The 25,037-nt window shown below is 42.5% G+C and overlaps 1 protein-coding gene across 9 annotated transcripts in view; it reads left to right on the top strand.

The window, feature by feature from the left end:
- LOC125461522 (band 4.1-like protein 1) overlaps positions 1-25,037 on the top strand; it is a 279,674-nt gene that overhangs the window by 24,439 nt on the left and 230,198 nt on the right. The window contains exon 1 of one of the 9 annotated variants that reach the window (XM_048550409.2): positions 20,721-20,840. The exons of the other annotated variants lie outside the window; for them this stretch is intronic. The gene's annotated coding sequence lies outside the window, so the exon portion shown is untranslated. Of the gene's footprint in view, positions 1-20,720; positions 20,841-25,037 lie in introns of those variants that run through there. 9 annotated transcript variants of the gene reach the window in all.

Here is a 25,037-nt window from a genome sequence, read left to right as displayed (position 1 = left end):
TGGGGATAGGCTGGCTACCAATATCCACTACAAGCCCATCAATTGCCACCATTTCCTGGTCTATACATCCTCATACCATGCTTCCATTTTCCCAGTTCCTCCATCTCTGTTGCATCTATTCTGAGGAAGCCAACTTCGAAAAGGGGGTCTCTGAAATGTTCACCCTTTTTTTTTCATCAACCAAGGATTCCCATTACGACTGTTAACAGGGCTCTTTGTGGGATCGGAACAATCTCCTGCACTTTGGTCCTCACACCCCCCCCCCTTCCCTCCCACAGCAGTGAATAGGGTTCCCCTTGTTCTTACCTACCACCCCACCAGCGTCCACATCTATAGGATCATTTAACCGCCATTTCCACCACCTTCAGTGGGATGCCACCACTCAACAACAATCCCCTCTCCTCCTTTGTCAGCATTCTGCAGGGGCCGTTCCCTCTGGGATACCCTGGCCCATGCTCTCTTCACTCCCCACATTTCCCCACAGCCTGAGGGAGCCTTCTGTGCAATTGCAGAAGGTGTAACACCTGCCCACTTTTTCCCTCCTTCCCATCCAAGGTCCCAAACATGTTTCCCAGGTGAAGTAGCACTTTACCCGCACTTCGCGATCCAGCCTACTATATTCTCTTTTCACAATGCAGTCTCATCTGTATTGGGGAAATGAAGTGCAAAATGGGTGATTGCTCTGCTGAACACCTATCATTTGTCTGCAAAAATGACCGAGCTTTCAGTTGCCTGCATTTCATCACACCATGCTGTTCCTTGGCCAACATCCTTGTCTCAGGTTTACTGCACTGTTCCAGCAAAGTTCAACACAAGCTAGAAGAACAGCACTTCATTTTCCACTTGGGAACACTACAGTCCTCCTGGACTCAACGTCGAGTTCAACATTTTTGGGGTTTGGAGCCATGTCCCTACCCCTACCCACCAGGCCTTGTCATCACATAGGCTGCTACCATGTACAGCCCATAGTCCACTACTAATAGTCCCCATAAGCAGCTACATAAACCCCTAGACTGAGCTTTATACCACCCCCCCTCCCATTTACGTAACTGTTCAACTGTCCAACTTTTTTTTTTCCTCTCTCTTTTCGGCTCTATCTCCACCTGTAGTTCACTCCCTTCCCCCATATTATCTTCTGCATAAATACCAACCTTTTCCTAGCTGCCATCAGGTATGAAGGAGGGTTACTGGACCTGAAATGTTAACTTTGCTTTCTCTCCACAGATGCTGTCATACTTGCTGAGTCTTTTTCTTCCCAACAATTTTTTTGTTTTTGTTGCTGATTTCCAGCATCAGCAATTCTTTCAGTTTTTGTGTCCTAGTAACATGGGCCTAATAAGTGCCACCAACCCCTCCCAAGGTTCTGCTGCAAAATCAATGAATTTTGACCTAATAAGATCTCATTCTCTCTCATCTTTGAACACTAGAAGCTTGGCACTGTATTGTAAGCATGCTCTGCTGTTATGAACTAATTGCTTAATAGTTGCCTAAACGCTTATGTGCCTGATGAATATAATGGTTGTATACAAAATTATTGTAATAGTATCTGTTAGACTCTTCAATACCACAATATCCATCCTCTTTCTTGTAGCACAGAAGATAACATAAGCCCTCCCACATTAGATAAAATGCCTGTTGGAGACAAGCTCACACCAGTATATTAGGCAGACTATGTGCTACAGGTATTACTTTATTTGATAGCGACAGTTTAAGGTCCTGGAATTTTACCTACTGACCTCTCTTTAATTGTGGTTAACTTATTGCCTGACAGCTGACAATCTCCTAGGGGGTGGGGATAGGTAGATGAAACCTTATGTATAAATTGACTGCTGCCTTTCTATACAATAGTGATTTGTGCTTTGTAAGCCCTTCTGTGTGAAATGTTTTTGAATGTTCCAAGTCCATGATGATGCTACATAAAGGTTATTTCCACCTTTCTACCTTAAAACTGTTTGTACACCATTGTATGTCAGAACAAAATCAAAACTGTGATTTCCTTCCAGAGCTTTAAATTCGGTGATTTATTTGAGGAGAAACTAACTGTATATCAACAGGAGAAAATTGCGTTATGTTGCAAGGTAAATTGGCCCTCCAGAATTGGTGTGACAATCACTTGGAGTGGAGAACAAACTGTTCTATCTTTCAGAAGAAAAGGCCATTCTTGAACATCTACTTATGGTGCATTAGCAAGACGATGATTTAGGCAAAGGTTGAAATGAGAGAACTTCAAACAAGAAATTCTACAGAGCATTTTGTGATTGAAGGTTCACATTTAGAAACCTGGGTATTAAAGTATCAGATCAAACTTTTCATTTGTATTTCTGTATTGACTGAATTAGGAAGGGAAGGACCTAGTTTTAGTTTCATTTTTGACTTCTGTGTGTGGAACTTGGTGGTCCAGAAGTTTGGTTGCATGCATTTGAATGAGTTCTTTAAAATCAATACAAGTGAATAGTTCAGTGCATTAGAAATGAGGGTAAAAGCGTGAATATTTGGGCTGTTGCTAGTAACAAGGAGACCAAGGAAACCAGGGGTTAGAATAGATGCAAGTTCATTTTAGAAAAGTACTGTAATCATTTCTTTTTTTGATGGAGAAGCAGGACATTCTGAGAACCCCATGATAGGGAGTCAGCATCGCAGAGGTGAGGACCTTTTGTGGAAAAGCAGATAGGCTGGAGGTGAATTTGTGTGGTATTTCAGAGGATCGTTCAAAGGAGCAGTGAGAGTGGAAAGCTCCTGGAGAGCAGGCAGATAACTGGTAGGTGTTGCTCTCTTGTTAGTGGGTACTGATTCAAGTTAAGGTCGTATGTGCAACTTAGAAACTCCACATAGAAAGTTCATATTTTAGACTTCAAAACTAAATTGCTTGACTGAGTGAAGAGCCTCAGGTCGACTGAGGTAAACAAGAACAAGATTTTTCTATTCTGGCCCGAAACGTCAGCTTTTGTACTCCTAAGATGCTGCTTGGTCTGCTGTATTCATCCAGCTCCACACTTTATTATCGTTATTCTGTTCAATAAGATTTGCCTGGGGACCTCAAGCCTGTGATTTTGTACATTTATGTGGAAAATCCTAGACACAACTACAGCTACATGCCCTCTGTTTTTGCTGCTGGCACACAGTTCTCTGGAATCCATGTGTGACAATGGCTGCTAGACAAGAATTACAGGGTCAGCTTTAAATATTTTTCAGATATGTGTGTAGTTATCTCGACCATGTATAGTCTGGTTCCTTTCAGGACTAGGATCAATTCCAGATATCAGGCCAGGAATCAAAGTGATTCTGAGGGGGCTAAGAATTTGGAAATTCACCCGTATTTGTCTATAAAATGGGCACCAAGTTCTTGTGAATTTGTGGATAAACCAAACATCATCTGTACGCCGAGTTAGGTGTTATCCGAAACCAAGGCATCTTTTGGAAAAATAGTAAAATTGCCATCTTTGGTCTGAAGAATCTGATTGATCCCAGATGTGCAGTTTGGGAACAGGAAATCCTTTTCATATCTTTGCAATAGCGACGCTGTAATTATTTGCTTTGCAGGAACTGAGACTAGTGGGAAACCAGTCTGGATTTTTCTTTATTGCTTTTAAATGAGTGGAAAAATGAAGCCTTCGTCTCTGCTCCCAAAGTGCTCATCTGGCTTGGGTTTTGTAATCGGTGAGAACAATCTCAAATCTGATTATGAAACCACATGTACATTTAAGTATCATAGTGTAAGTGCAAGCCAAACTAAAATTACCTGTAAAGTTTCCCATTTGAGAGAAAATCAAAGCTGATTTCAGTTCCTTACATAAGGTTGTTTACACTCAGTTCCTCACTTCTGGCCTATAAAATGGAAAAGAATTCTCCTGCACATTTTGAATTGAGCCAATTTTCTACTCTCCTATTGAGCATGCGATCAATGCTTTCACTGTATTCTTCTGCCTGTCCACAGTAAGTTATCTGCCCTTCCACGTTAAAGATGGCCCATTCAAATTTAATCAAGTTTTCTATTTGGTACTTTTTTGGGGGGGAAAAGGTCCAACTGCAAGCTATCCATGCATTTATCTGCATGCTACTAAGAAGCAATGTTTTACATCATCATTTTTGTCCACTGTTTGAGGTCGTGTCATTGTGGTTTAGACAGTATTTGCCATCGTTACTTCTCTGAATCTGACATCAAATTCTACAGTCCACACATAAGAAGTGAAATATGGAAATCTGGAAGTTGCTGTCAGCACATTTATGTTTCTCCAGAGGATATACTGTTGAGTTCCACCAGACTAATTAATGGGAAATCATTGAAGTGACAATAATTTTGCTTTTATGCTGTAAGGCCCTGAAAAAGTTACACCTTGATGAATTTCATGTAACTGCCTTCTTATTCCATATTAAATTAATCATTTCTGCTAAACAGCTGTACTGACCCTGAAAGTGTAGCTTCTTATTAGTTGAACGAGAAGTACATTCATTATGATAAGAAATTACATAACCGTAAAAATATATACTTTCAAAGTTTATTAGTTTATCTTATACTTTTAATGTCTTTTGCACTCCACTGTCAGTTTTCTTTCATCAATCCCTAAAATTAAAACTGAAGGTATTAATTAACTGTCCGCAAATTCATCCTTTTTAAAACGGTCTACTACACTGCAGCGTAACTCCATGGATATTGGAGTAATTTAGAAACAGGGTTGTGCAGAACTCTCATTCCATTGAAAGAGTAGTATGTTGTCTCTGTATCTTGAGACTGCTATTGCGTTTCCACTAAATATGACAAGTAATTTTCTTTGGACACTGGACTCTGTGCGGTATGTTACTTGAAATATATGCAACTGAAATGGAATTGAAACTGGATTTTTCCTCCCCCACTCCCAACAGATTTTTGCAGTGCTTTTGATGTAAGGTAGTAATAGCACATGTGTTGATGTATCCTGTGTGCCCATAAATAGGGATTTCTTCTGGTAAATGAATGAAATGGTGGATAACTTACTCTCCCCAGTGAATTGAGGTCATGCATATTTTGGTACATGCTAACCTGCATTTCATTCTACTTTTGAATTGTGAAACCTTTACAAAATCTAATCCGCATGTGCGTTAATATTCACTTGTGTTTAGGAAGACAATCTGGTGGAAATCCGACTGTGTACCTTCAATTTTTGCACTTTCACTAAAGCACAGATTTTTGGCTTCCTGTGCTTCTCCGCTTTTCCTGGCTGCACCATTGACCGTGGAGCCTTCAACTGTCGAGGTGTTTAAGTTCTGGAACTTTTCCATACATTGTAATGTTTTGCTGTCTGTCATGCATGCTCGCTCTCTCTCGATCGCGCTCTCTCTCTCTCTCTCTCGCGCGCGCTCTCTCTCTCTGCGCGCGCTCTCTCTCTCCGTGCTTGGAAAGAGTGTGGAACAGCCCCAAGAAGCTCAGTGTGCTGACCTGAACTGTGGAAAAGGATGACCTCAGTTCTCCAGCACACTGTCAGAATTGTGGATGGAAGAATAAAACAAAAGAAATTCCTCAACATTCAAATGCCTCCCCCTCCCCCCTCTACACACTCCCCAACCACTGTCCATCCCAACCCATAGCTTCTCTTGCACTCTAAGTAATCTGTGTCGTCCTCCTCACCCCATGCTATTTTGTAATTCCTACATCAACTCACTGGCAACCTGACCTAGCCTATGCTCCACCCTCTTTATCCTTTTAATACCCTCTATGACAACTCGTCCATTATTTACCATGAACAAGCTTCAGGATCTATACTGGAATTAAATAAATATCTTAACTGTCATTTAATATATTCCCTATGTGAATGTTGTGAATGATTTTTTTTAACTTAACTATTAAGTTCCTTTATTGCCAAGATATTGTCTTTGTCTTTGTAGTTTTAATTGTGGGTTGAAATGAGAAAATAACTTCCCTTAAAACCACGGATTGCTGTGTGTTTTGAAAGCAAGTAATCTGACAATCCTTGTAAACACTGTTTACACGGCTGCTGGTTCAAGCAGCGGTTGAAATGGAGTTTGCAGACAAGCTGGAGCCATAGGCTTGCGTAAAATGTGATTGGTTCTCAGGTAGCTAAACAGCTTGGAGGTTCTTCCTTCTTTGTTTTGTTTTTTTTCCCTCTGGCCGTAATGCCTGTTTTCTAATAGTGTCTGTGTACCCATGAGACAGAGGGACCTTTTATAAGGAGGTTATAATTTTAACTAGTAGACTTTTTATATGCTAATGGTTCATAATTCTTTACCTGGAGTTAGAGTCTATTTATATCAAATAAGTAACCATTTTTGTTAAGTACAGAAACTTGGTCCTTGCCTGCTGTCAACCTGGGTCAAAAAACCAACTAGTTTGGGAAATTCTATATATATTTTAAAAATCCTGAACATTTGTAATGACCCCAGGAATAGCAAGGCTTGATTTCCAGTGCATTACCCCAGTACCTTGCGACTTGTCATCAAGAAAGAGCAGAAGCCGGGCAAAAACAGTGTAAGGAATATGCTGACACACCAACACCCCACCTACGCCTTCCTGTGATCACCTTCTGCCCCAAATGTAGCACAGCCTGTGGAAGCCACATTGGACTGTACAGCCACCTGTGGATTCATCCTGAGAGTGGAAGAGAGTCAGCCCAACTGTGAGGGACCACCAATAATGATTATGCTACCCCAGCGAAGTGTGACATTACTCCCTTGTGGCCACAAGGCTAATGCATAAGGACACAGAGCTGCCAATCAAGTTGAACTGACTAGGAACAGAACTGTGCTCATGATAGGTTGTAAAATTGGTTGCACAGTACCAAACCTATAATAATAATCCCTGAACTATGTCAACAAAGTGAAATAGTAAACATTGATGTTTCTTTGAACATCAGATTTTTTTCAAGTATTTGAATTCTCATGTGGTTAAATCTCTTCCACAAGTCCAGTGAGCTTGTTATTGCTATCAAATTTAATCAACTTTTACATATATTCCAGTCAACCTTTTGTGATTGTTAACGAGCACCTTGTCTCTCTCAAAGGGATCTGGAACATTTCAAAAGGTCTCTGTGGCCATTTCCAAAAGGGTAGCTTACTTTTCTAAAAAAAACCTTGACGTTTTTAGATCTTCTCCCAGTCTAAGGTACATAAATCATATTTCCCACTCCTTCCTTTCAGAAAACAAATCACACTGAAAACTGTTGTAGTTTTTACATGTGCAGCTTCCTCCCTGAAATACATATACCCAGAGTGTGACCTGCCTCTATTTACCCCCCACCTTGCTCAGTGAAAGTATTGGGTGAAAGCAATTCTGAAATCAGTCCTGTGGCATCATTTTGGTTAAGCAGGGGACCCTCTTCATTTGTATAAAATTTAAGGCCTTAAACAATACATTTTCTGATCTCTAACCTACTTCATTAAACCTAATTTTAGGTCATCTGCCTTAATAGCTCCTTTATGTGACATGGTGTTGAATTCTATTTGACAATCATTCTTGTGAAGCACCTGAGAACATTTTATAAAATTTTTAATGATGCTGTATAAATTTATGTTGCTTTGTCCGCACTAAGTGACATTCAAAATATACAGGATATAGAATGCAATTGGTTCTTTTTCATCAGGAATTCCTTAATTCTAAAATGTGCTGTTTCATAATGGGAGTAGTGAAAATGAAGTCATTTTGATCGAAGCCCCTTTTTGTACATTACTGATAGTAGCAGGAAATTCAGCACTGTTGTACGCTTGCAGTGTTTTTCTTTGTGTAGCATCAAGTGGTTCAGATAATCATGTACTGTTTATCCTGAAGAGCATTGCAACTGCTGAATTCTGGGACATGATGGTTTTTGAAAAAACAGATGTTGTTTCAGGGCAACAGGGAGAACATGAGAGGAAATAGTCAAGTCTGAATACGTAGATAAATACATTGTCAACATCAGGATGACAATGATACCAGGATTTTTTTTGGTTTTATTGTTGGGTTTAAATCTTGTCGAGGTTAAAAAGTGAGGCATATTGTACCTTTTTAATTGATAGAAAGCAATGATTCAAACACATGGTATACCTTTAATGAATACTTGAATTGTTCCTGCAGCTTGTTGGTAAAAGCATTTCACTTGGCAGAAATTAAAGGCTCATATTTTTAGACTCTGAAATTACTGAGCTAGTTGAATTCTTAAAACCTAAATCACTGCTTCGAAAATGCACACGGTTAGCCAAGAATTGAAGGAAGACTCCGAACTGTTTTGCTGCCCTTTTTTTGTACTGTTTCCGTACTCCTCCGCTACCAACTCAATCACATTCAAAGTTAATGGGAACTGCAGATGCTGGAGAATCTGAGATAACAAACTGGAGCTGGATGAACACAGCAGGCCAAGCAGTATCTTAGGAGCACAAAAGCTGACATTTCGGGCCTAGGCCCTTCATCAGAATCATTTGATGTATGTACAGTGGTGTTTTTCTATGATGTGTTGATTTTGTGCATCAGACGTATTGGCACCTGTCATTCGGATATTTGGATAAGTCTGCTGCATTACTGTTTGGCATCAGTGTCTGGAGATGAAAGATTTGCATATCGCTCTTAAAAAAAATAATTTTATCACCAAGGGTCAGCTAATTATTTCAAGTCTACTACACCAGTATCCCCAGATGTCCAAGGGAGGCAATCTAAAAATCCATCAAGATTCATCTGATGAAGGGTCTAGGCTTGAAACATCAGCTTTTGTGCTCCTCAGATGCTGCTTGGCCTGTTGTGTTCATCCAGCCCCACACTTTGTTATCTCCATCACATTCAATACTGATTTCACCCTGACCTCTTCAAGTGAAGAATCAATGAATCTTGACGGATCTTTAGATTGCCTCCCTTGGACTTCTGGGGATATTAGTGTAATATCCTTGAAATAATTAGCTGACCCTTGGTGATAAAATTACTAAGTGCGATATGCAAATCTTTTATCTCCAGACAATGATGCCAAATGGTAATGCAGCAAACTTGTCCAAAATATCTGAATGATAGGTGCCAAAATGTCCGATGCACAAAACCAACACATCATAGCAAAAAAGACCACTGTATGTACATCAAATGCCAGCTTTTGGGATTGATGAATCTGTATCTTTGTGATTTAGACCATTGTTCATTTTTTTTTTAATGTATTCAGTGCCCTTCAGATTTCAGCATCACCTTTGTTGCTCAATCCTTGGATACGCCACCACGTAAGGAAAAATTCAGTTCTCCTTTTGGATCAGAAACAGTTCTTTCCCTTCCCTTGGGGAAATGGGCAACAACTGAGCACTTTGCGATATTTAAACTAATTCATGTTTGCAAGAAAGCCAAAGAGATGACAGCCAAAGAATTTTTGTGATCTATATTTGGATGAGCCTGTTGTGTTATTGCAAGTAGATAATTACGTCCCTGACTTTCAGTGGTGTCAGACAAGTCATTAGAGATTCACTGCAGATTGCTTTTATTGTGCATTAGGGAACCGAGGTTGAGTCCACTATCAGTCACCTCCCAGCAATAATTACTCCACACCCTATTGGAAAAAACTAATGTGGTATATTATTGGTAACAAGGATTTCACAGTTTGGGAATTCATGTTAAAGCACAGGTTCTCTACTTTGAGAGCCAAGGTAATGAAAAGTTCGTTTTATTCTCTAATTCTGAAGTTTCTGTATTTTGGCTCAAGGGAGAGTGATATCTGGGCATTTTCAGTGTATTCAGTGATACCAAGGCTTTGATGCTATTGAGATATGAAAGCTGGCTTGCTGAAATTCTGTGATGCACCTCGTATAGTGCAAAGTACTTAAAAAGTTTACACTTGCCTTTTTAGGATGAAAACTGAAAACTTGGACATTGTAGCTGCAAACACTAATGCCAAATGCTCAATTGGCAGGTGTCAAATTCCTCTTTCCAATACAGGAATATTACGGTTAATAATATTCCTCCTGAAGTAAAGAAAGTCAAAGCTATGTTAAAATGGAGGCGGTACAGTTCTTGTCCACTAACATCAATGTCTGTACTCTTATGCAGCAGAGATTGTGTTTTTCAGGGTTACCAAATATTTGGCACTAGGATATCCGTATACATTATTAGATCATAGAAACATTGTCTTTTTCAAATTATTAAATGCTTTGGTCCAGATATCAATCTTAGCTGTGTAAATATTTTAACCTAAAACTTTGGATGTGACCATAATAACTTCACTTCAGTAAGTGATCCTTGTATGTGTGGTCTAGAGCCCTCTCTGTTGGGTAGGTGTAAATAACATTCTGGCTGCTTGCAGCTGAGCATTTTCATCTTATTCAGTGCAGTACTGTACATAACAACACAAAACAGGAGCTTTTATGGCCTTGTCATTTTAAAATCTATTACTTACTGTTGTCAGATCGTAAATATTAGCTTCGTTGGTTGTAAAAAAAAAAGTCCACGCATCTGGGTTCACAGTAGAGCAGGTTTGGTGTAATTAATCCCAACAGATTTAGATGGGATAATAAAATGTGAGGCAGGCCAAGCAGCATCTCAGGAGCACAAAAGCTGACGTTTCGGGCCTAGACCCTTCATCAGAGACGGGGATGGGGAGAGGGAACTGGAATAAATAGGGAGAGAGGGGGAGGCGGACCGAAGATGGAGAGAAAAGAAGATAGGTAGGGAGGGGATAGGTCAGTCCAGGGAAGACGGACAGGTCAAGGAGGTGGGATGAGGTTAGTAGGTAGATGGGGGTGCGGCTTGGGGTGGGAGGAAGGGATGGGTGAGAGGAAGAACCGGTTAGGGAGGCAGAGACAGGTTGGACTGGTTTTGGGATGCAGTGGGTGGGGGGGAAGAGCTGGGCTGGTTGTGTGGTGCAGTGGGGGGAGGGGACGAACTGGGCTGGATTAGGGATGCAGTTGGGGAAGGGGAGATTTTGAAACTGGTGAAGTCCACATTGATACCATTAGGCTGCAGGGTTCCCAGGCGGAATATGAGTTGCTGTTCCTGCAACCTTCGGGTGGCATCATTGTGTCACTGCAGGAGGCCCATGATGGACATGTCATCTAGAGAATGGGAGGGGGAGTGGAAATGGTTTGCGACTGGGAGGTGCAGTTGTTTGTTGCGAACTGAGCGGAGGTGTTCTGCAAAGCGGTCTCCAAGCCTCCACTTGGTTTCCCCAATGTAGAGGGAGCCACACCGGTTACAGTGGATGCAGTATACCACATTGGCAGATGTGCAGGTGAACCTCTGCTTAATGTGGAATGTCATCTTGGGGCCAGGGATAGGGGTGAGGGAGGAGGTGTGGGGGCAAGTGTAGCATTTCCTGCGGTTGCAGGGGAAGGTGCCGGGTGTGGTGGGGTTGGAGGGCAGTGTGGAGCGAACAAGGGAGTCATGGAGAGAGTGGTCTCTCCGGAAAGCAGACAGGGGCGGGGATGGAAAAATGTCTTGGGTGGTGGGGTCGGATTGTAAATGGCGGAACTATCGGAGGATGATGCGTTGTATCCGGAGGTTGGTAGGGTGGTGTGTGAGAACGAGGGGGATCCTCTTAGGGCGGTTGTGGGGGGGGCGGGGTGTGAGGGATTTGTTGCGGGAAATACGGGAGACGCGGTCAATGGCGTTCTCGATCACTGTGGGGGGAAAGTTGCGGTCCTTGAAGAACTTGGACATCTGGGATCCTTGAAGAACTTGGACATCTGGGACATCTTGGACATCATCCACCTCCGCTCAGTTTGCAACAAACCACTGCACCTCCCAGTCGCAAACCATTTCCACTCCCCCCTCCCATTCTCTAGATGACGTGTCCGTCATGGGCCTCCTGCAGTGCCACAATGATGCCACCCCAAGGTTGCAGGAACAGCAACTCATATTCCGCCTGGGAACCCTGCAGCCTAATGGTATCAATGTGGACTTCACCAGTTTCAAAATCTCCCCTTCCCCTACCGCATCCCTAAGCCAACCCAGTTCGTCCCCTCCCCCCACTGCACCACACAACCAGCCCAGCTCTTCCCCCCCCCCCCCCCCCCCCCCCCACCCACTGCATCCCAAAACCAGTCCAACCTGTCTCTGCCTCCCTAACCGGTTCTTCCTCTCACCCATCCCTTCCTCCCACCCCTAGCCGCACCCCCATCTCCTACCTACTAACCTCATCCCACCTCCTTGACCTGTCCGTCTTCCCTGGACTGACCTATCCCCTCCCTACCTCCCCACCTATACTCTCTCCACCTATCTTCTTTTCTCCATCTTCGGTCCGCCTCCCCCTCTCTCCCTATTTATTCCAGTTCCCTCTCCCCATCCCCCTCTCTGATGAAGGGTCTAGGCCCGAAACGTCAGCTTTTGTGCTCCTGAGATGCTGCTTGGCCTGCTGTGTTCATCCAGCCTCACATTTTATTATTTTGGAATTCTCCAGCATCTGCAGTTCCCATTATCTCAGATTTAGATGGGATTTGCTGCTGACTGTGAAGCTTCAGGAATGGCTGGCACAAACTTCCTACTCACTCCAATGGCTAACAGAATACGCACAACTTTTCGTGCATTTACGAGTATGCCTCACTTCTTCAGTACGTGTGAGGTATTGACAGGGAAACACCGGTATTGTTGGAAGTGGCACTTTTCATCTCCATGACAGAAATACATTTGTACACTTCTGCCTTGCCATAGTCTTCTAAATTGCTTTCATTTTAGTTCAAATCACCATTAAGAATCCTAAACTTTAAACGTGCTTCCTGAAACTTTTAGCCAGATTTGTCACTGGCCACCAAACACATATTGCCACTCTCCTTTTATTTTATATATAATGAAAGAGCACCACATTACTGATGGGGGAAACTCCTTCAGACACTGTGGAACCGACTTTCCTTCTGATAGGTCTGTTCTTGTGTAGGATAGTTGGCTCTGGGGAGGGGCGGTGGCAGGCAAATCACTCCGCTTTTGTTTTACAAATGTAATCGGTTGTTGTATTTTGTAATTTAAAGGTTCAGCATTACAGTTGCTTTTTGGCAGTTCCTGTGAACGGTAAGTAGAAAGCCGGCTGAGGTGAGGTGCCTCGGGGTTTGGCCAGTGCCGGGTAGGTAGGGAGCAACATTTCTTCTAAGCTGCGCAGCTACTGGGGGCTTCCCCTCGTACTGAATGGTCTGCCAATGCTTTGTCTTCCGCATGTAGAAGCCCTTGCACGTATAGAACTTGGGAGTCTCCCAATGGGCGACAACATTAGGGGAACATTTGCAGGGTGCAAGGTGATATTGGACTAGGTGAGAGATGGAATGTTTAGTGTTAATTCGGGGTGGATGGGAAACAATGAGTCCATTATGGAGGGTGCCTGATAATGCTGTCATGAAAGCATTTCCAGTTACTGTTTTGGTTTGAAGTTTCCTGCCAAAAGGTTGTTTTATTTTTTTAAAAAAACCTGCTACTGAAGAGATTTTTGAAACATTTTTATAACATTACTGAAAGAGCACTGCGACTTTTCTTTCAAAATTTATTTTTAGTGGCAGTCACAGGTTTTAAACTAAGTTAGCAGTCATGATTGATGAACTGTTGAACTGCAGGAGTTACTGAAAGTGGCATGTCTTCAGCTAATTGAGCTGTTGCCATGGCTACTTGTGAATGTCTTTTTATCTCTGGTTATCAGACTCAAGTCCTTTTACCATATTGTATTTTTGTATATCGACAGTATACATGTGCAGCCTCCAGTGTTATCAGAGGAATTGCTTAGTTTGTAAATGCCCTGTTGGTGGTTCTGTGGGTAATTGAACCTTAATGCCTCGGCGATGACTGGGATAAGAATGTAGTCAGCTTTTTAAGAGATGTGCATGAATATGAAGGAGATTGTTAAACTTGAGAGGGCACAGAAGAGATTTACAAGGATGTTGCCAAGACCGGAGGGCTTGTTCTTTTGGGTGAGGCTGAATAGGCTGGGACTTTTTATCCTGGAGCATCGGAGGCTGAAGGGCAATCTTAGAAGTTTATAAAAGCATGAGGGGCATGGGTAGGGTGAATAGCCAAGGTCTTTGTCTTAGGGTGGGGGACTCCAAAATTACAGGGCATAAGTTTAAGGGATGAGGGGAAAAATTTTAAAATGACTGGACGGGTAACCTTTTCGCACAGAGGGTGGTTGTATGCCTGGGATGAGCTGCCAGAGGAGCTGGGTAAAGTTAGAACATTTAAAAGACATTTGGTTAGGTATACAAATAGGAACGGTTCAGAGGGATATGGACTAAATGCTGGTAAATGGGACTAGGTCAGATGATGATGATGTCAGGGCGGTGCAGATGAGTTGGTCCGAAGGGTCTGTTTCCATGCCGTATGACTCTCTATGGACTGCTGGAACTTAGTAGAAGTCACCAGTCTCAGTTAATGGTTGTCAGGAGCTGTGGCTACTTTGGTACTGATTTTGGAATTTCGGTTCGCAATGAACAACTGCACCTGCCAGTTGCAAACCATTTTAAATCCTCCTTCCGTTCCTTAGACAACATGTCCATCCTGGGCCTCCTGCAGTGCCATAATATACCCCACCAGAACATTGCAGGAACAGCAACTGATATTCCGCTTGGGAACCCTGCAGCCCAACGGTATCAATGTGGACTTCACAAGCTTCAAAATCTACCCTCCCCCCCCCCCCGCCCCGCCACTGCATCCCAAAGCCAGCCCAGCCTGTCTCTGCCTCCCTAACCTGTCTGTCCTCTCACCTATCCCCACCTCCCACCTCAAGCCACACCTTCATTTCCTACCTACTAACCTCATCCCGCCCCTTGACCTGTCTGTCCTCCCCGGACTGACCTATTCCCTCCCTACTTCCCCACCTATACTCTGCCCTCCACCTATCTTCTCTCTATCCATCTTCGGCCCGCCTCCCCCCCCCACCCCCATTTATTTCAGAACCATCTCCCCATCCCCCTTTTCTGATGAAGGGTCTAGGCCCAAAACGTCAGCTTTTGTGCTCTTAAGATGACGCTTGGCCTGCTGTGTTCATCCAGCTCCACACTTTGTTTTGGAATTCAGTTGGGTTCAGTTGGGTTATATCCTGTGAAGAAATCAGACCTCAGCTCAGCACTTTCTGAAAATTGCCCCCTCCCTTGACTATCCCATGTGAGAACTGAAAAACTGAAGCAGTTATTTTTCCTAAAAGGCTTCTAGAAGACTTGCTCCTGACATCTCCAGAACAAAGTCTATTTTTAAATCCCAGTGACAATTAACACCCGTGTATGTGCACAAGCTCTGGTGAAAGCTAACTGGAACACTTCCTATCTTAACCTTTCTATTCTGCAACGATTAATAAATATTTGGTCAAAGTGATTGAATTTTGAATTCAAATGTCGAGAAAACGTCTTTTCTTTTTTATGCTGTGTGTGGTACCATATTTGCTTTAATAATTTCATCAATAAGCAGTAAATGTTTACTTAAATTATCTCTCCATAGATGTGTTGTAATATAGCAGTTACATCTTCTATTCTATTGGATGTACATATTGCATAAAACTTTCTTCAAATTTACTAGTTACTAACAATTAAAATGGTACAGCCTGTGTCTGAGAATTGACAGATAAAGGAATTGACATTTGCACCAATGGGATGAAAAATGGCCTTTTTTTTGTGAATGTCATGATTGTGTTGTTAACCTACTGATTTAGATTTGCTTCTCTAAATAGGTGAAGACTATTAGAATAGGGGCAAGTTAGAAATGGGCTGTTGGCCATTCAGAGACATAAAGATGTACACCATGGAAGCAGACTTTTTGGTCCAACTCTCCATGCTTATCGGATATCTTAAATCAATCTAGTCCCATTTGCCAACGTTTGGCCCATTTCCCTCTAAACCCTTCCTATTCATGTACCCATTCAGATGCCTTTTAAATGTTGTAATTGTACCAGTCTCCTCCACTTCCTCTGGCAGCTCTTTCCATACACGCACCACCCTCTGTGTGAACAAAGTTGTCCTTTAGATCCCTTTTTAAATCTTTCCCGCCTCACCTTAAACATTTGCCTTCTAGTTTCGGACTCCCCCATGCTGGGCAAAACACCTTGTCTATTCACCTATCCACGTCCCTCATGATTTTCAACTCTAAGGTCACCACTCAGCCTGTGACGCTCTAGGGAACTCTAGGCCCCAGCCTATTCGGCCTTTCTGTATTGCTCAAACCCTCCAACCCTGGCAACATGCTTTTTCTGAACCCTTTCAAGTTTCACAACATCTTTCCTATAGCATGGAGACCAGAATTGCACACAGTATTCCAAAAGTGGCCGAACCAATGTCCTGCACAGCCACAACATGACCTCTAACTCCAATACTCAATGTGCTGACCCTTAAAGGCAAGCGTACCAAACACCACCTTCACTATCCTATCTACCTGTGAGTCCACTTTCAAGGAGCTATGAACCTGTGCTCTGAGGCTTCTTCATTCAGCAACACTCCCCAGGACCTTACCGTTAATCACAGAATCCTTACAGTGTGGAAACAGGCCATTTGGCCCAACAAGTCCACACTGCCCCTCTGGAGAGCATCCCACTCAGACCCTTTCCCCTCCTCATGATTTCCCTACATCTAACCCACACATCTCTAAGGCACTAAGGGCAATTTAGCATGGCAGTCCACCTACCCTCCATACCTTTTGGATTGTGGGAGGAAACCCATGCAGACGTGGGGAGAATGTGTAATCTCCATGCTGACAGTTGCCCGAGGCTGGAATTGAACCCGGTTTCCCAGGTGCTGTGAGGCAGCAATGCTAACCACTGAGTCACTGTGCTGCCCTTAGCATTAAGTGTATAATGCCTGCCCTGATTTGCCTTTCCAAAATGCAGCTCCTCACATTTATTTAAATTTAAACTCCATCTGCCTCACCTCGACTCATGACCCAGGTCCTGTTACTCTGAAGTAACCTTCGCTGTCCCCTACACTTCCAATTTTGGTGTCATCTGCAAACTTACTAACCATATCTCCTACGTGCACATCCAACTCATTTATGCAAATGACAAAAAGCAGTGGACCCAGCACCAATCCTTGTTGCACACCACTCGTCACAGGCCTCCAGTCTGAAAAGCAGCCCTGCACCAGCACCCTCTGTCTTCTAACTGTTCTGCATCCAAATAGCTGGCTCTCCGTCCTATTCTGTGTGATCTAACATTGCTAACCAGTTTCCCATTAGGAACCTTGTCAAATGCCTCACTGAAATCCATACAGATTATGTCCATCACTGTCATTATCAATCCTCTTTGTTACTTCTTCAAACAACCTCAGTCAAGTTAGTGAGACATGATTTCCCACGCACAAAGCCATGTTGACTGTCCCTAATCAGTCCTTGCCTTTCCAAATACATTTTAAATCCTGTCCCTCACGATTCCCTCCAACAGCTTGCCCACCACTGATGTTAGGCTCACTGGTCTGCAGTCCCCGAGCTTTTCGTTACACCTTTCTTAAATAGTGGCACCATGTTAGCCAACCTCCCAGGCTTCTGGCACCTCACCTGTGGCTGTCGATGAAACAAATATCTCAGCAAGGAGCCCAGCAGTCGCTTCCCTAGCTTCCGCAGAGTTCTAAGGTACGGTTGATCAATCCTGGGGACTTATCCACGTTAATGCGTTTTTTAAGACGTTTAGCACCTCTTCCTCCTCTGTTACATGGGCATTTTTCAAGATGTTGCTATTTCTGCTCACAACCCACTTGGGATTGCAAACACTCCCACTTTGGCAAACTCTGGTTAAGTTTTTTTTTTAACAAACAAAATCCTCACCTTTTCAATTCAGGGGACCTTTGAAATTTTAAGTGAAATATCTGATTGCCTGGTGAAATTCAGCCATTGAAAGTTCCCTTGTGTGCACAGTTTCCACTGTGATTTACTCAAATGGGAATAGTAGACTCTGGAAAGAAATTAAATACTACTTTGGATTAGTGGCACATGTGTCTTGAAGGTGACTGGAGGGGAATATGCATTTTTTTTTGTTTCATTTCAGTAATATTGTACAAGCATATACAGCAGGTGCCACATAAAACAATGGATGCCTGCCACTGAGTTACTAGGCTTGTTTGATATCAAGTACTAAGTTACAACCATAAGCTCATCACATGTCATTTGGCATTGCATGGCTGGATTTTTAAATTGTTTATATGGTAAGAAGAGTAAATGCAGGACAGCACGGGTGAACAAGTGAGTTGATTGTGACATTGAGCCTGAAGGTTTGTGTGTCACCTGCTATGCATTGGAATGTGGTCGACTTTATTGCCAGCAGATTGCTGTAAATAAGCTTGTTCTTCCAGTCCTTTCACCTCCTCTGGTTTAAACAGTAGACCTTAAACTCTTACATTTCTCTCCTAATGAAAGGTCATTGATCTGAAATGTTGGGCTGGGTTTTTGTGGAGTCAGGGAGACCTTGCAAAGGGGTGAAAATTAACAGCTGTGAATTGCTTTCTCATTTCCCAATCCTGTTCTTGTGATTTTCAGTTTTCAGCAATGCCTTTTTAATGCTCCAGGCTGGTTCAGGTCATAAACCTGCATTGTACACTCCGTCTGTCTCTGCAGCAAAAGTGAGCATGTCCTAGTCCTTCTAAGTTTTCATGGAGTTGGACCAACCCTTTTTAAAAAAAAAACAAGGTTGTTTATTTTTAAAATGTCATCTGAAGAGTCTTACTCGTGCCATGCCAAGTTCCTTAATACCATTCCATTCCCATTCACGTTGACTCAGTATGGAACTAGTTTTTATCTTAAATTTCCTCTCATTGTAAGTCAATAAAAGTGCCAGTCGCCTGACGCTTTAAAGTCTCAATATCAGAACCTGCATGTAGTTTAAAACTATCTATCTTGTGTCAATAAATGTTGTCTTTCTGAACTCTAAATTGCACACAACTATCAACTAGATAGAGTCTAGGCCCGAAATGTCAGCTTTTGTGCTCCTAGGATGCTGCTTGGCCTGATGTGTTCATCCAGCTCCACACCTTGTTATCCCAGATTCTCCAGCATCTGCCGTTCCCATTATCTCTGATAATAATTAAATAATGTCTTTCCTGTGGTTCTGTTGTTTCAGTGGTCTAATGGATGTTGGGAATTCGCTGCCAAGCATTGTATTATGTTCTGTGGGGACCAATATGCAGAGTATTATAGAGATTGAATGGGAATGGAAGTGCTATAGCATGGCATGGAAGGTACGAAGCATTGTGAGGATGGGTGGAGTGAGCCTTTTGGGATCGGGGTGTAGCGGTATGAGATGGTTTGGGTGAAGGGAGGTTTGGAGTGCATGAGGCCTGGAATGTTTTGAGGTGTGAGGGCTAGAGGGCCTTACTGTTTTCATTGTAACTAGGACAAAGTCCCACAGCACCACAGTCTTTTAAACAGCCTGACTCAGTGCCCCCCCAAATGGCTGCCTCTACCCCTCTTGCTGGTGAGCTGGCCCAACTGCAACTTCCATTGAAAATCCCATTTTTGCAGAACTCTCAGCTGAGGCAGAAATTTTCCTTTTCCTGCTACCCACTTCACGTGAAAATGTAGTCTGTTAACTGTGTTTCTCTCCATAGATGCTGCTTGACTTGCTGAACATTTTGCAGCATTGTTGTTTCTATTGCTGTAAATAACCTACTCAGTCTCAATTGCAGTATAGTCGAAAGCTGGTGCATGAGAGGGACTGCGCTTAAATGGTCCTTGTTTATGAAGACATTTTAATATTTGGTGTGTTAGTCGTGTAATCATTTGACAGCTGTTCTAGTGTTCATATTTGTTTCTAAAAACCAATTTCTGAGTGAAGTCTGAGATGGTGGGAACTGCAGATGCTGGAGAATCCAAGACAACAAGCTATAGAGCTGGATGAACACAGCAGGCCAAGGAGCATCAGAGGAGCAGGAAAGCTGACGTTTCGGGCCTAGACCCTCCTTCAAAAAGTGAAGGGTCTGAAGAAGGGTCTGGGCCTGAAACGTCAGCCTTCCTGCTCCTCTGATGCTGCTTGGCCTGCTGAGTTCATCCAGTTATACAGCTTCTGTCTTCTGAGTGAAATCTCACTTTGCAGACACATTCCATAAGCATAATTTAGCATTGTGGCACTAACTGGCAACTTGTACAACTGCAACGAATTCATAAATGCAGCCAAAGAATTTTGACGCAGTGGCTACTGGTGCTGCCCCTCAGCAACAGGAACCTGGGTTCAAGTCCAGCTTCTGGCAACTGTCTGTGTGGAATTTTTGCATTCTCCCAACTCCACCGTGTCTGCATGGGTTTCCTTTGGGTGCTCTGGTTTCCTCCCGCAGTCCGAAGATGTGCAGATTAGATAGATTGGCCAATCTAAATTGCTCATTAATGTTCAGGGATGTGTTGGTTAGGTGGATCAGCTTTGGGAGTTGCAGGGATTGGGTCATGTGGGGGGAGGGTTAGGATGCTCTTCAGAGAGATGGTGTGGACTTGTTGGGTCGAATGGCCTGTTTCCACACTGTAAGGGATTCTAAGAAAGAAAGGAAGGTATTTCTCATCTTACACTGGCGTGTCAGCCATTTTAAGTACTGTTCGTGCAACAACAGATTGATCCTCATTTTAAAGGCATTGCATAGTCAGCAGTATCTTGCAGCGTTTCTGACTAAACTAAACACTAGTCTGTTCTAAAATTTGAATATATTAAATTAATTCAATAGAGAGGTTGTACATCAGTGTAGTTCACATGCTGGGAGGCATGTAGATGTTGTATGTTACATAGTGATTCGAAAGTGATACACAGACATCTCTTCATGAGCTATAGCAAAGCATGTGTTAAATACATTTGGCGGTCGTAATGAGAACCAGATCCCTGATAGAAATAACCATCTATTTGCAAGTTTCTATATCAGTCCTTTGTACAAGTCCACCAAGCTGAAAGCACATTATTGAGACTGGTGCAGCAACACTGGGCTCCTTTGTGTTTTTTGAGAATGCAGCAGTTTGCGGAGATCAGTTGTTTCCTTTGTCTGTGTATTTGACAGGGCAGGTAAGATTCTCACTGAAATATATGGTTGTTTTCTGGTAACTGTTCCAGACCAGGTGTCATTACTCTTTTTTCCTCTAAGAGTGTATTAAAATATTTATACTGCTTTCACTTGAAAGTACAGCTTGCACATCAAGAGATTTATTGTTCTCAGTGAGTAATATTCAAGAATTTTCGTGGTATCGTCTGTTTTGAATGCTCCATTTAAAATGTCTCCATTTGGCTCTGTTACTAACATCTATCTGTGCAAGTTTAATGTGACTTATGTGATCTTCTAATGACAAAAAGATCAACAACAGTGCCTCAGTGGTTAGCATTGCTGCCTCACAGTGCTGGGGACCTGGGTTCAATTCCAGCCTCGGGCGACTGTCTGTGTGGAGTTTACACATTCTCCCAGTGTCTGCTTGGGTTTCCTCTGGGTGCCCTGGTTTCCCCTCGCAGTCTAAAAATGTTCAGGGTAGGCGGATTGGCCGTGCTAAATTGCCTGCAGTGGTCAGGGATGTGTAGATTAGGTGGGTTATTGGGGGATTTGTCTGGGTGCAATGCTCGGAGGGTCGGTGTGGACTTGTTGGGCCAAAGGGGCTGTTTTTGCAATGTAGGGATTCTACGGTGATTAAATAGTTGTATCACCCAATGTATTGTAACAATGTTTTGCTCAATCTAGAACATTTTGGTCTTCTCAGTTAGAAGCCTCTGAAATTCAGTTCCATGAAGCAACTTGATCGCTCAATCAACCTGATAGTACAGTCCATGTGTTAAAGTAGTACTGGATTGTTAAATGTAATATTTGTTGCTTTGGAATTCAGTTGATTCAAGTAGACCATGTTTCTATTTGACAAAAATGGCACCTTGATGTCTTCTACTCTTCCCTCAAACATACCTCTCAAAACTGATCAGTGATTGTTGCTGATTTGGTATGTGTGGGACATTGCTGGCTACAAAATGGCTGCTGTTTGTTAACCACAAAACAGAGTGGATTTCAAAGCTATTCATCATATTGAGCATACTGTGATCCTGGTGTCGCATCAAAGCAGGGTCTTTTTCCCCTTTCTCAAAGTCTCTTGCAAAGTACTTTAGATGGAGCTGGGCGTTAACGTTTGCAACTCCCAGATGTTTGAAATTGTTTTGTGCATAACTCCGATTGGTAGAGAAATCAGAATGTTTGTTTATCCATTGAGCTAAAGCAGGCAAGATAAGTTAGGAAATTACCAGCATTTTATCTTGTGTATTGAGGGTGAGCAGAAAAACTGCAGATGGCTTCAGTGTCCAGCATTTGAAAGGAGAAGCCTATGGTCATTGTCTTCTCACTTCTCATGTTAATAGTCCACTTTATTTGCTTGTGCTGTGCATGTGTGGATCTCAACATAAATAATTGAAACTAGCTTAGATTATTTTCCCCTTCTCTTGGATATCTTGCTCCAAGTTGATGGTGAGTTCATGTAAGAATGATTTTAAAAATTTATTCTTGCAATTTGACTGCTTGCAAAACCAACATTTATAGCACATCTTTAATTGCCCTTGCGAAGGTGGTAATGAGCCATCTTCTTGAATCAGTACACTCTCTGGGGTGTAGTTACAGCCAGAGTGCTGTTTGGAAGGAAGTACCAGGAATCTGTCTCCATGACTGTTCCTGCACTGTGATATATTTTCAAGTCAGTTTGGTGTGCTACTTGGATTGGAACTTGTAGGTGGCGGTATTCCCATGCACATGGCACTGGAAGGTGGGAGATACCCACTATGGCACTAGCATGATGTCCAAGCAATTTCAAAATCTTATCATCCTGAGAGCTGAACCAGTGAGCAGGATTTTTCCTGTGGGCTTCTGAACTCTCATTAGATTCAGTTAGAGGTCAGAAATTCCCTGTGTGTGGGGAAAACTGCATTTGCTGCCCTTTTTTGTTCCTCTAGGCTGCAGAGGTTGTTTATTTGAAGTTGTTCCTGAAGGGGTCTTCTTTTCTTTTCCTTTTTTTGATGGGGTGCTAGAGACCTCTGTGTACCCATGGCAGTTTGCCTCAGCCAAGAATTGGCATCCTGAGCAAGTGAGTTGGAATTTATAGAAAAGTTTCTTTTACACATGATCCTGATTATGTTAGTATGGTAGTAGGTGAAATAGATTTGCTCTGATGTAACTTTGTTTACTGCAGCGGATTATGGTTGGATCTGACTTTAATCCAACAGGGGACTTTAAAAGGGTAGTAAGAGCAGTGTTGCAGATTTTCAGCCTTTCCCATCTGCACATCTCTCTAACACCTCTGTAATTCTGCACTACAACAAAATAAAGCAAGAATTGTCTGGTGCCTGGTGGCCTTGATCCCCTTGTAATCAAGACTGAGATTGTGTGTTTACCATTGAATTACTGGGAAAGTACAGGCAGGATCTGCTGTTTTCAGCAATACGTGAGTACCTCTTGCAGGATTTATATATCTTTATTTAAAGAGTATCCATCAGTTTGAGATAACAAGCAATATTTGAAGTTGAATTACACCAACAAGATTTATTTGCAACAGTGATCTACTTAGAGTGGAGAATGATTTGTTACGTCTCTATTTTCCCCTCTGTGAATATGGCCAACAATTACAATGAAAAATGGCTTTCTCGTTATAGTTAATAAATTGTGCAGAGAAAACAACAAGGAAAATTGTGTACCAAACAACTTCCACCGTCAACAAATGAGCTGAAGGACACACTGAAATACTGTACAAGAGAAAGTGTCAGTAATGAATGGTTTGTGTACTTTCAGGATGTGAAGTATCATATACCGAGGCTGTCATAGGAAGGAAACAGAAGTCTTGGCAGAGAAAGTGTGGAGCTGGAAGGGTAAAAGATTATAGTCTTGCAATTTAAATGGAATAAATTAAGTTCTTGCTTTGTAATATTCAGCATATAATATATGAAAATTCATTTTAAACCTGGTTGCAGTGCTACAAGTATTAATGTTGGGCGCAGGGATTTATATGAAGTCACTTAATCACGCGCCTGTCAACCTGTCAGTTTAGCAGCGAACTCATGAATATTGTACCAATTCTATCAGTGAGTTTTGTATCATTTTTGCCTAGGATGTGTACATGATCATGGGTGACTAACTAGCCTTTCTCTGTCTTTCCCATTTCTGTCTCTTTCATTTTTTGTCCATCTCATAGGCTGACTTTTAATCCTTCCCATTTTATAGCTCCAGGGCAAGTGATGAAAATGGTACACCAGTGCCTGCTGCTGTTACATCGCTGATTTCACTTATTCCCTTTGTTCTAACAGCAGAACGTTCAACTGTTAAAGGTGATGGCAAACAACCTGGGACATTATTAATAATTAAAATGCTGGGGTCCGTTGATGTCACTCAGACACCATGCACTTTTAATGACTGATTGAGGCTGCCTGTGGAAACAGTGAGAATACATCAGTGACAATAACTTAGGTCAGAAGTGTGACCTAACTATAATAAAACATCCCTGTGTATTTCACCAGAGCATTACAAGATGTGACAGTGCTCATTGCTGCTGTCCCAAGAGCAATTAGTGTTAGGCAAAAATTGCTGGCCTTGTGATCCATGAAGGAATAAAAGTATTGAGAGATGTATGAGGTATGCGTTCAGATTACTGACTGCTTGGTCAGAGTTTGATTTTAAAGGACACCAAAGAAGTGGAGAACAGAAATCACTGAATGGAGCTGGAAATAGCCATCAGTAATGGACCATCAGACATCTCCATGGGCAGTGGCACTGGGACTGGCGGAGTTTACCGTGGTGAGCCATGGTGAAATTTGTAAACAAGATCATTAATTTTGAAATCAATATATTGCTTGATTGAGAGTCAGTGCAGGCCTAGTGGTGATAGGGAAGTGAGGCTTTCTGTGAGTTGAGAAAGCAGCAGCAGAGTTTTGGATTCGGTCAAATTCAAGGGATAAGAATTTAGGAGACTAGCCAGGAATACTTTAGAATAGCCCAGTCTGGAGCTAGCAAAAGTAAGAATGCAAGTTCTAGTATGGAGATGAGGTGGAAACCTGATGGAGTTTGTGTTTGAAACCTGATGGCACAGATATGCATTTGGAAGCTCATCTCACATTTGTATATGACACCAAGGTTGCAAATAGACTGATTTTAATCTCAGACTATTGCTGGACAGTGGATTGGGACTAGAATTTAGCCCCACCGAGGGGTAGCAATAGAAGTGAGTGGACGTGGAATTCCACAATTCCCTGGCTCTG

Source organism: Stegostoma tigrinum, chromosome 19, assembly GCF_030684315.1.
Source record: "Stegostoma tigrinum isolate sSteTig4 chromosome 19, sSteTig4.hap1, whole genome shotgun sequence".
Classification (NCBI taxonomy): Eukaryota; Metazoa; Chordata; class Chondrichthyes; order Orectolobiformes; family Stegostomatidae; genus Stegostoma; species Stegostoma tigrinum.
The sequence above is the reverse complement of the archived record's forward strand: the minus strand, read 5'-3'. Positions and strand labels throughout refer to the sequence as shown.